General features: G+C 38.6%; 1 non-coding gene across 1 annotated transcript; it reads right to left on the minus strand.

Annotated features, from left to right (window-relative positions):
* Nucleotides 1-3,316: 3,316 nt before the first annotated feature.
* On the minus strand, nucleotides 3,317-3,422 carry LOC122035523. The gene has a single exon (XR_006127073.1). It is a non-coding gene; the product is annotated as a small nucleolar RNA R71 (small nucleolar RNA).
* Between the last annotated feature and the right edge of the window lie 8,210 nt (nucleotides 3,423-11,632).

Here is an 11,632-nt window from a genome sequence, read left to right on the forward strand (position 1 = left end):
AAAACTTGAGTTAGTTTGGCTAAATCGCCCAAGAGTTAATATAAATGTGATTTTGACCTATCTACCAACTATTGGAAAATGCCTATAGTTAAACTCGATCCAATTGAGTTTAACTAGTTTTACTCAATCTAATTGAGTTTCTACTCACCCATGCGTTGATAGATGGGACCAAGATTGTCCCTCCACACTCTACCAAGATAATATGCGTTACTATGCTTTGGCAGATTCAACAACAACATGTGATCGAGGTAGTGATGGGTATCACGGCATGGTAGGCATTTCAAGTTGACGCGATTTAGATCTAATCTAATCATTGATGTGTATCATATACTCGATTTAGATCTAATCTAATCGTGGTGCATCATATTCGCGATTTAGATCTAATTTAATCGTTAAAGCACTAATTAATTACTCTACTCTAGCATGCATCACATACACACACAAACAATTAATTAAATTGTGATTAGTCATGACCCTACTACGATCTTCTCAAGCCAATGAGAAGATCAGATGGTCAACCAAGAGTCAACAGCTTCTCCAAGCCCCTCCCTTTGACCGCCATGTGTTGCTCGCACCCTCCTTGTAACTCCGTCTTGAGTGGACCTTCCACCGCTCCAATTTTTTACATTACAAATTTGAAACTCGAGTTACATTCGAGTCGAAACTATTTACAATAGGAATATAAAATAAAGGAAGGCACGACGTGCAGGTCGCGATCATATACAACACACACAAACACACAAAATGGAACGCAGGTCATATTATGAATTACAACACAATTTAACCAATCCAATTGGGATTTTTGGGCCATGACCATCACAATATTATACATAAATCTAAATTATGTATTTTTTCATAATTTCTATAATTTTACTACTGATTTTTGTGATTTTATGAGTCACAATTTTCGGCGGTCCCATTTAGTGATTTTTGGGCACGATCGCGGGACAATTACCCTTGCGGGGTTAGGGGCAGCGCCCCTTCTCGCGAAATGAATCTCACGAGTGTCCCACGATGATCTAATAGCGCCTTAGCTCGCTGTCCCAAATCATTTTGGGCGAGACCTTGCCGTTTTGGAAGGTGTTTCTCGGTAGTCGAAGCCTACAAGTGTCCAAACACTTGTTGCTTCGCCTCTACGAAAAAAATACCCATAAAATATATAAAAATCATAAATTTACAGAAAGTTATAGATCTGTAATTTTTCATAAAAATTAAAATAAAACATGTACACGCTTCGCACGTGGCTCTGATACCACTGTTGGGACTTTTGAGCCGCAAAAACCGCTTTTTACGTTGCAGAAACCTCGATGTCTTACCACGAACCCATGCAAATATATATAAAAATAAATCATGTACAAGTTTCTAACCTAGATCTACATGAATAAGAAGCGTTACCCTTGTTGCGAAGCCCTTCGCTTATCCCGCTCGTCCAAAAGGTTGCCGGATCTCGAGAGTGTCAAGCGTACACTCCTCTATACGTATCCACACGGACAATAGGTGGAGAAGAACCACTTAGAGTGTGCTAGCACTCTTGGGTGGCTCGACAATGGAGGAGAGGGAGAGAGAGCTAGAAGAGAAGAAGAATAATGATGATTCATTCATTATAAAAAATAAGAGTAAAATGGCTTAAGTATTTTCATCTAATGAAAATACTTATTGCTCATTAACTCCATTAATGAGCCTCGTTAATGAGACTTAATGAGTATTTAATGAATATTTATTCTTCATTAAATGGACATTTTGAAACTCCTCTTCTCTTCATAATTTGAATCGAAATTTGAATCTAATATTCAAAATGAATTCATAATTCAATGAATGTCACCATTTATCATTGAATTCAAAATTCAATGAATATCATCATTAAGTCTCACTTAAGTTTCTATTTAATGACCTGTTGATGCCTTGTTCGTGCTTGATGAGTTGCGTGTGTGTCGTGTTTACATTTCTATGCTTTGATTGCTTGATGTGGAGGATTGTTGATCCCGCAAAGGGGATACCTTAGAGTGTATTGACCAAGGTACCCTAGTGACAGGGGTAACCTTTTCCAGACGTCTAAGACGTTTCCTTAAAAGGAGAAACAATCCCTTAGGAACTACTGCTCTCGTAAAGAGAATGCCCTAGATCGTATACCCGAGGGGCCCCAGTGACAATGGTAACCCGTTGACGGATATCTAGGACATTCTCTTGTAGGGAGAGGCAATTCCTCCATAAGGTGGTAGGTAAGCCTTTTCCTTATTGTTATTTACTAGATGTGTATCCCAGTGATCTACCGAGGTGCCCTCGTGACAGTTGGGTTAACCGTTACAGGATTTCACAGGGATCGTCTCTATTCAATACTTATGGATATTGAACAATCTAACTTCCTACAAGAGTATGGACATAGTGGGTAGAAACTAAGCAATCTATGTAGTATCTCCTAGTATTACAATGAAATCGAAATCCTAGAATCCATCTCCCGAAGCTCATTCCATCCAAGATCAATTCTCTCTCTTTCTCTCATCCTTCTCTTTCCCTTTTCAATCACCCTCGTTAGTTTGCAAACACCAAAGCCAGATTTTGACCGTCTAGATAACTTACCTTACAACATCTCTTGTGCTTAATCAATAGTCCCTGTAGATTCAATATTTTTATTACTGACGACGAAACCGTAGACTCGCGGTTGCGTAACAAGTTTTTGGCTCCGTTGTCGGGGACTGTTCACATTAACATTAGTAGATTAGCAATTTACTTAACTTAGTCTTGTGAATAGTTTTTGATTTTCCATTTTAAATTGCAATTTGTTTTCCATATACATAATCAAAAAAAAAAATATCTGCATTTTCTTTCTTCTCTTCAAATACTACATTTTGTTTCTTGTTTTTCATATAGTATTTTATTTCTTATCTTTAGTTCTTCATCTTTGTTTTTTCTCAAAAATTTTTCTTGGATACCTTGAGCACTAACATTTCAAGCAGTGCCTTAAGATATTTTTCTGCACCTATTTTTGCAAGATTTATGTCTCTAATTGTGCAGCCTCATATTGAAGCAGAAAGTTTCCAGCTAGGCCCAGAGTTAATTTTCATGATACAAGGTCACAAATTTGGAGGAGAAGTATCAGAAAGTCCTTATCTGCACCTTGAGGCATTTCTAGAGCTATGCAATATAATGAACTGTGAAGGAGTGTCAGTAGATGCAGTTCGACTGATAACATTTCCTTTTAATATCAAGGATAAAGCAAGGACTTGGTTGTATTCTCTTCGTCCTCAAAGCATCACAAGTTGGGAACAGTTGGAGAAGCAATTTCTGAACCATTTCTTTTCTCCAAGAAGAACAGTGTATATGAGGAATTACATCACCAATTTTGCTCTGGCATATGGAGAATCATTATTTGAAGCATGGGATATATTCAAGAGTCTTCAAAGATAGTGTCCTCATCATGGTTTGGAGAAATGGCTAATTCTACACATATTCTATAGGGGAATTTCCTTTTCAGATAAGTGTTTGTTAGATTCATCAGCTGGTGGTTCTTTTATGGAAAAGAGTATAGAAGAAGCATATACATTGATTGATCGAGTAGCATTGAACCTCCATGAAAGGTCAAGCAAAATTTGGATGGAATCTCCCTCAAAAATTCAAGAAGTATAAGCCATATATACAAAAGAGCCTGTCAAACAAATAGCAACTCAACCATCCAAGAGTTTTGAATATCATAAGTCACAGAATGAGGTGTTCAAACATTTGGGGGAAAAGATTAAGAGCACAATTTCAAAATGGTTCAAAGAAGATCCCCCTCCTTTACAGATAAAATCTAGTGAGATTTGTAATGATATTGAGTTGAGAAAGGGAAAGAATCATGAACAACTTCTAAAGAAGGACATGTTTAGAACTGAGGAGAAGAATAATAGAAGACCACAAGAACTCAGTTCCATTTCCCCAGGAAGTTCCCAAAGGCCACAAGTACCTTTCCCTCAATGGTTGATTACACCATCACTAGACAAGTAGTTTGAACCTCTATCACAAGCTCAACCATTCCCAAGACCTTCACTAAAGTTTCCTTTTCCACAAAGGCTAGTGAGGACTAGTGAATATAAAGACTTTGGCAAATTCTGTGATCTAAATATGGTTGAGTGCATATTTCCCTATGCATATGAAGACTCTTCAGATGAGGATTGTGATAATAATGCAGTGGATAACAAGTTTTCAGATCTTCCTCCACATTGTACAGGATGTTATAGTGACATTGAATTTTCAGATGATGAATGTATTAAGGTAGATCAACTTAAAAATGCAAATGAAGTCAAAGATCCTCCTTTAGTTGATTCTCCTGTTGAAGATATAGGCGTTGGTTTACTTTTCGATGCTTGTGATGATGATGATGATTTGGAAGGATGTGTAGGGAGCTACATTGTGGAAGCAGCATCTCAAGGATCACCTCCATCATCCACACAACCCTTAAAGGTGAGAATTGCAAGGGTTGAACATGTTGTGGACCAATGTGTAGGGACTCATGTAGATATGGGTGAGTGCCAACAATCACCATCTATTGTATCACCAACACCTGAGCTAGAGCCAGACCCATCAATTGATTTAGAAGAGGTCACATCCACATGTTTAGAAATTTCAGGTATCTCTCAGGAAAATAAGGTTAGTATTTCTTGTGATCTTGTGGAAAATTTTATAGAGGTATCTATCATTGACTTTGTTGGATGTGATTCAGTTTTTATTTCTTATCCTACTTATCTTAATATGGTTATGGCTCTATCTTATCTAATATGATCGTGGGAGAATTGTCTTTTCTTTGCATGTGCAGATTTTCAAGAGGCCAATAATTGGAAGCTCAGACTGAACCGTCTTCGACCACCTGATAGAACTTCAAAGAAGACGAAGATGGGGAGAGTTATACTTTACTCTATAGCTCTTTTGATGAAAGCTCTCTCCATAATAACATCCCTTGGTAAGAGGGCGATGAAATATCTTACCTCTCCTAGAGCGAGATTTCGATGAATCTAATGAGGTGGTCGAGCTAATGACCTTAAACAAGCGCTTCTTGGGAGGCAACCCAAGTTCTTTCTTATTTATGTCTTTTGTTCTTTCTAGTTTCTTTTTACTTCATTGATAATAAATCATACCCTCTACTCAATTTTTCTTGTCTATCTTATTTTTGTAGATTTCAATGTTGTGGAGGAAAGTGAACATTAGATAGAGGAGCATTTTCAAAAACATGAATGTCAATGATTTGGAGCTCATCACTTGGTTACTTCTCTAAACTTCATAAATTTCCTTCACATTACATTTTTAGTTTTCATCGGGATGATGAAAAGTTTAAATCTGGGGGGATGCATTAGATGCATTTAGTTTAGTGCTTATTTCTTTTTACATAATAAAATTTTTGCTAGTTGCATCATACATCATATTATGATTGCTTGTTCCTTAATGTAAAATACTAGCACGTCTATTCTAGATTTTATGTGGTTCATGTGTTACTTATGTTTATCTTTTTCTATCTATGATAGCATGAAGTGAGCAATATTTTTACTATAAGAGTTTAAGTATTGGTCTTGTTTTAGGATCTCTATACACTATGCCTATTTTTGATGGTTGATAACTCTAAAATAGTCATGATTCATAGAATTTGACTAGTACTTGTATTTCTATGGTGACCTCTCAACTACATTTTGGTTATTGGATACACTTAGATCATGTAAGCTCGTTTGGAAAAATCAATCCAAAAAAATAATAATAATAAAAAAATGAAAAATTGAAGGTTTGTTCAAGTTTGATACTTTGCAAACATTCAATGAAAAAAATAAGGGATAAAAAATAGTTGTCATGAGTGGAAACTAGCAATTCACCCCTTTAAAACCGAGTTAGGTTACTAGGGAAATGAATGCTATGTTTCTCTTGATACTGAGTATTCGTTTGAGACCTTGTGTAGACGAAGCATAGCATTCTTGAGGGGAACGAACCTTGCGTGTGGCAGGTAAGTGTCTATCGCCGGAAGCATAAGGAACACAATTTTATGATGACTTGACTAGACTTAGGGATTGAAACTTGATAAATTTATGCCACTTTCGCACTGATCACAGAGGACTACTACTAAGGCCATACTCAAACTACTTTTGTATCTTGCTCACCAATGAAATTATATGATAGGATTAGATTGATTTGCTAGAGATTATGATGCACTATCTAACCTCATGAATCTAGATTGTGGGTTTTTCTTGAGGACAAACAAAGGTTTAAGTTTGGGGGTGTGATGTGCGTAGATCTTATGATCATTTATGCATGTTTGGACGCACATCTACTAGTATTTCATAGCATATTCTATGTTTATTGCACCCTATTTCTTTATAATGTCATACTTCCATTATATTTGTTCGGAGTCCGCTCTTTGCTTGATTTCTTGTTGACAGGATGTTATTTGGAGCGAAAATGGAGCAAAAGTGGACACAGGAGCTTGGCCCGTGCAAGCACCACACGGCCGTGTGGCCATGAGCATGTTCCGACCGTGCCAAATGACACGATCGTGCTTCCAATACAGAGTTGAAGAGGGTCACAACCATGCCAAATGGCACAGCCGTGCCAATCACACCGTGGCCAAGCAAGACACGGTCGTGCCAAATGGCACGGCCGTGCCAACATTCCAGAGGGGAGGAAGGCCACGGTCGTGTGAATTCACACGACCGTGTGATCTCGGCAGAGACGAAGAAGGCCACGGTCGTGTGACCCTACACAGCCGTGCGACTCAATCTGAGAGGAAGCCGTGTGAGGCTGTGTGGATTCCACACGACCATGCGACGAAGAACACGGGCTGTGCCACGCCAAAACAGAGCTATGCTGAATTCTGGGCAGATTGCAGACCGATCCTAATTAGGCCATAACTTTGTGCTCCGTTGGATTTTCGGGCTATTCTTTATACCTAAACGTAGCTGACTTCAAGATCTATAACTTTACTTCAGATCCAATAGAGATAAAGAATTGTTTGCCCGTGCTAAATGGCACGGCCATGCCTCCCAACCATGGGTTCAACTAGACCTCCTCCCAGACTACAGACCAAACTTCCAACTACCATAACTTTCGACTCTTTTTGATACAGGGCTTGATCCAAGAATCAGATTGAAGAGAATATAAAGGGATACAACTTTGGTTAAGGGTGAATCATGAGAAAACCTAGTTTAATGGGTGAAAAACCTGGTTTACCAGACACCTGTAATCCTGGTTTTCCTGGGCAGCGTGGAGGAGGTATAAAAGGGTCAAGAACCCTATTGTTTGATTATCTTTGGTTCGGGGACTTCATCCCTCTCCTTGGGAAAGGGTTTTCTCCTTCATGGGAAACCCTAGAGCTTCATCAATCGTCATCCCTTAACGATCCGTCCATCTCCGGAGCAAGGAAGCATCACCAAGACATCGAAATCTTCAAGCATCTCTTCTTCCTATTCTTCTAGGGTTGCAAGTATGTTTTTCTTTATCTTCTGGGGTTGTTTTTCCCCCACAATGGAGTAGACATCTTGTTCTAGGATTAGGAAGTATTTGTAATATGATGGAGATGTAGAACTATGTAGATTCACCTTATTTTTATTCAATGACCTGTTGATGCCTTGTTCGTGCTTGATGAGTTGCGTGTGTGCCATGTTTACATATCTATGCTTTGATTGCTTGATGTGGAGGATTGTTGATCCCGCAAAGGGGATACCTTAGAGCGTATTGACCAAGGTACCCTAGTGACAGGGGTAACCCTTTCCGGACGTCTAAGACGTTCCCTTAAAAGGAGAAACAATCCCTTAGGAACTGCTGCTCTCGTAAAGAGAGTGCTCTAGATCGTATATCCGAGGGGCCCTAATGACAAGGGCAACCCGTTCACGGACGTCTAGGACATTCTCTTGAAGGGAGAAGCAATTCCTCCATAAGGAGGTAGGTAAGCCTTATCCTTATTGTTATTTACTAGATGTGTATCCCAGTGATCTACCAAGGCGCCCTCGTGACAGGGGGGATAACAATTACATGATTTCACATGGATCGTCTCTAATCGATACTTAGGGATATTGAACAATCTAACTTCCTATAAGAGCATGGACATAGAGGGTAGAAACTAAGCAATCTATGTAGTATCTCCTAGTATTACAATGAAACCAAAATCCTAGAATCCATCTCCCGAAGCGCATTCCATCCAAGATCAGTTCATTCTCTTTCTCTCATCCTTCTCTTTCCCTTTTCAATCACCCTCGTTAGTTTGCAAACGCCAAAGCCAACTTTTGACCGTCTAGATAACTTACTTTGCGACATCTCTAGTGCTTAATCAACAGTCCTTGAAGAAAGTAACATAGTTATCAAGAGGGAGATGAAGATAACCATCAGGTTGTGAGACCTTAATATGATACTCCTTAGGGATTTTATACTAAAATCAAATGGAAGTTCTATCAGTGGTACTAAAGGATGAATGTGTCTGTGCGTACTAAGGAACCAGTGTTTCCTCAGCCATGGCAAAAAATAGAAGCACTTAAAGGATAAGCGACTTACTAGGTCCTTAAGAAAAGGAAGTAGCAAAGAAGGTCAGGGAAGATGAAGAAGTGTTGGGTGTTGGAAAGAGTCGACAAAGAGAATCGCCAGGAAGTGAATTGAGGAAGACGAAGGGTAAATAAATAAAAAAGACTTATGGTTTTAGGGCGGTATAACTAATAAGGATCGTCGTTGAATTGAAATGGCTCGTGATTGGAGGGTCATTGATCTGCTGAGAATAATATGTGATAGGACATTAATAAAGAAGCATGTTCAAGGTTGGTTCAAGAAATAGAAGAAAATGCTATGCTCACCCATAAAGAGGCATTTATGATGGACATGACAGACCAAATCATAGGCTGAGGCGCCATAACTTCGAGCGCCTCCAACATTCTCTTTCTGTTGAAGGACTAATTTCCAACAAAATAATTTTAAAAAGGCACTCGACTCTTAAGGCATAGTTAAGAGAGAAAAGAAAAGAAAGCATAAAATAATGAGCTAGACGAGTAGAGCAAACAAAAAAAATTAAGACTCGTATCTAGTCAGTCAGTTACACCACCTTCAACTAGATTTGAGGAGGAGGCTAGTGATATGGGTTTTGATAGGCTGACTTGTCGGATGACGTGGAGGTTGAAGGGCGCTGGAATTCTGTTCTATTTAAATTTCCCTGTCCAAAATTGTACGAGTACAGAACTATTCCTAGCAACCCACATGTTCGATCAGACATGTGTTTGATCATTCAAGCAAGTTCTTGAAGGATCAAAGCACACCTTGATCGAAGTAAAAGATCATTGGCCTCTTGTGTTGGTATTCAAAATCGATACAAAGAAAACTAACTAATTACGCAGCGGAATTAAAGAACTAGTTGTACCCTTTCATTGTAGCTAAAGACCTCTTGATCTTCTGTCGTATTCCTCTCCTCTTCTTGGATGTCGTGTGGGTGACAATCTACCAAGACAACACCACCCTGCTTCTCTTCTCGGTTTCAAAACCGTCGGCTGCAAAAGGAGGCTCTAGGATGGGGCACCTTCTAATCATTTTCCTTCTTCTTTCCTATTCTTCCTCTTCTTCTTGTCGCTGGCCACCAATGGATTGCTAGGAAGGGGGAAAGGGGCGTTAGCCCTAAGTAAGGAGGAGGGGGAAAGGGGAGCCGACCCTAGAGGGAGAGAGTGGTGTCGCCGGCCACAAGCAAGGGAAAAGTGAATTAGGAAAATTAAGTTTTGGGGGCCAAAACCTACTCCTTTTATAGACTTGCTGTCGGTTACCAAGAAAGAAAAATTAACAAAATTCTATTAAGAAAAAAACTCACTTTCTATAACCAAGTTAAATCAAATCAAGTTAAGTTAAACCAAGTTTAACCAAGTTAAGTTAAACCAAACCAAGTTTAACAAAACCAAACCAGATGGGTGGATGCGAGACTTTATAGAGGCTACAACAGGGACCTAGAGGAGGAATTGGTTTAGGCCTCCTGATGGGCTTGGGCTTCCTGTGTTCAGGCCCGAACACCCAACTCAAGTCCATCAATAATAACCCATACCACTAAAGGGTTATTATTGAAATACCGCATCAATCCCATATTACAATATGGGCTCTTTCTTATCATGAGTGCATTAATCTCCCCGTATTTAAGATATCGTATGCTCGTTAATTAATTGAGTTACTGATGACCCAATTAATTAACATCTGATTCCAAGAGTAGTACCACTCAAATTTATTATCATGCTGGACTAAGTCCACCTGCAGAGGTTATATGATAATGCTTATGAGCTCCTCAAGGGGGCATCATCAACCTAAATAATTAGGACACAGATTCCTTATATAATCAACAACACACCATATAAATAATATTATCTCCAAACTCATCGGGCCTATTGATTTAACGAATAAATCTCACTCATTGATAAGTTAAAAAAATAAATACTAAGTATACATGCTTGTTATTATATAGGGATTAAGAGGACGCACATCCATAATAACAGAGGTTCTATTCTTTTATATAGTCAGTATAAATCGAAAAACTTCAAATGGTCCTGCTCAATACACACATAGTGTATTAGTGTAATTTTATAGTCAAGATAAACTAATACAAAATTATACTACATCCGTTCCAATGGTTCGTCCCTATCCATCTTGGTTGTGATCTACTATTTATAATTTATAAGGAACCGATAACATGATCTTCTGTGTGGCACCACACACCATATTATCTATAATATAAATAAAATGGACAACTGCATTGACATATATGCAAATATAAAATGTAGATATTTGACTAATGTGATTCTCATTTCAAAATATTTCAAAACAAATGTTCATACAAAAGCTAGGCTTATAGTATACATCCAAACAATCTCTCACTTATACTAAAAGACTATGCTGCCATAAATGCTGCTATACATCTGATTCCCATCCCCTCAACATGCCTATCAAAATCTCTCGTTGGAAGGACCTTAGTGAAAGGATCTGCTAGGTTATCTACTGATGTAATCTTGGCGACAACAACCTCTCCTCATTTTACGATGTCTCATTTCAGGTGGTACTTACGCTCAATGTGTTTACTTGCCTTATGGACTCATGGTTCCTTCTAGTTTGCTACTGCACTATTGTTGTCATAATAAATTGTGATAACTTTGGGAAAACCATGAATCACATCTAAGTCCATCAAGAAGTTTCTAAGCCATACAACTTCTTTGGCTACCTCAGAGGGTGCCACATACTCTGCTTCCATGGTGGAGTCTAAAACATATTTCTGCTTAACTCTCCTCCATGCTATGGCCCCACCTCCCAAAATAAACACATACCCTGAGGTTGATTTACTGCTGTCCCTATCAGATTGGAAGTCCGAATTCGTGTAACCCACAAGGAGCAAATTATCTGTTTAGTAAACCAGTATATAATCTCTAGTCCTTTTTAGGTACTTTTATATATGCTTTATGGCAGTCCATTGTCCTGGTGCTCGGTTACTTTGATATATGCTAACCATGCCCACAACAAAAATAGATGGTCTCATACATAGCATCGTATACATTTGGCTTCCTACAACCGAAGCATAAGGAACTACCTTCATCTCTTCTATCTCCTATGATGTTTTAGGACACATCTCTTTAGATAAAGGTACTCCATGCCTAAAAAGGTAGAAAACCTTTCTTGGAGTTTT

Source organism: Zingiber officinale, chromosome 11B (genome assembly GCF_018446385.1).
Source record: "Zingiber officinale cultivar Zhangliang chromosome 11B, Zo_v1.1, whole genome shotgun sequence".
NCBI lineage: Eukaryota > Viridiplantae > Streptophyta > Magnoliopsida > Zingiberales > Zingiberaceae > Zingiber > Zingiber officinale.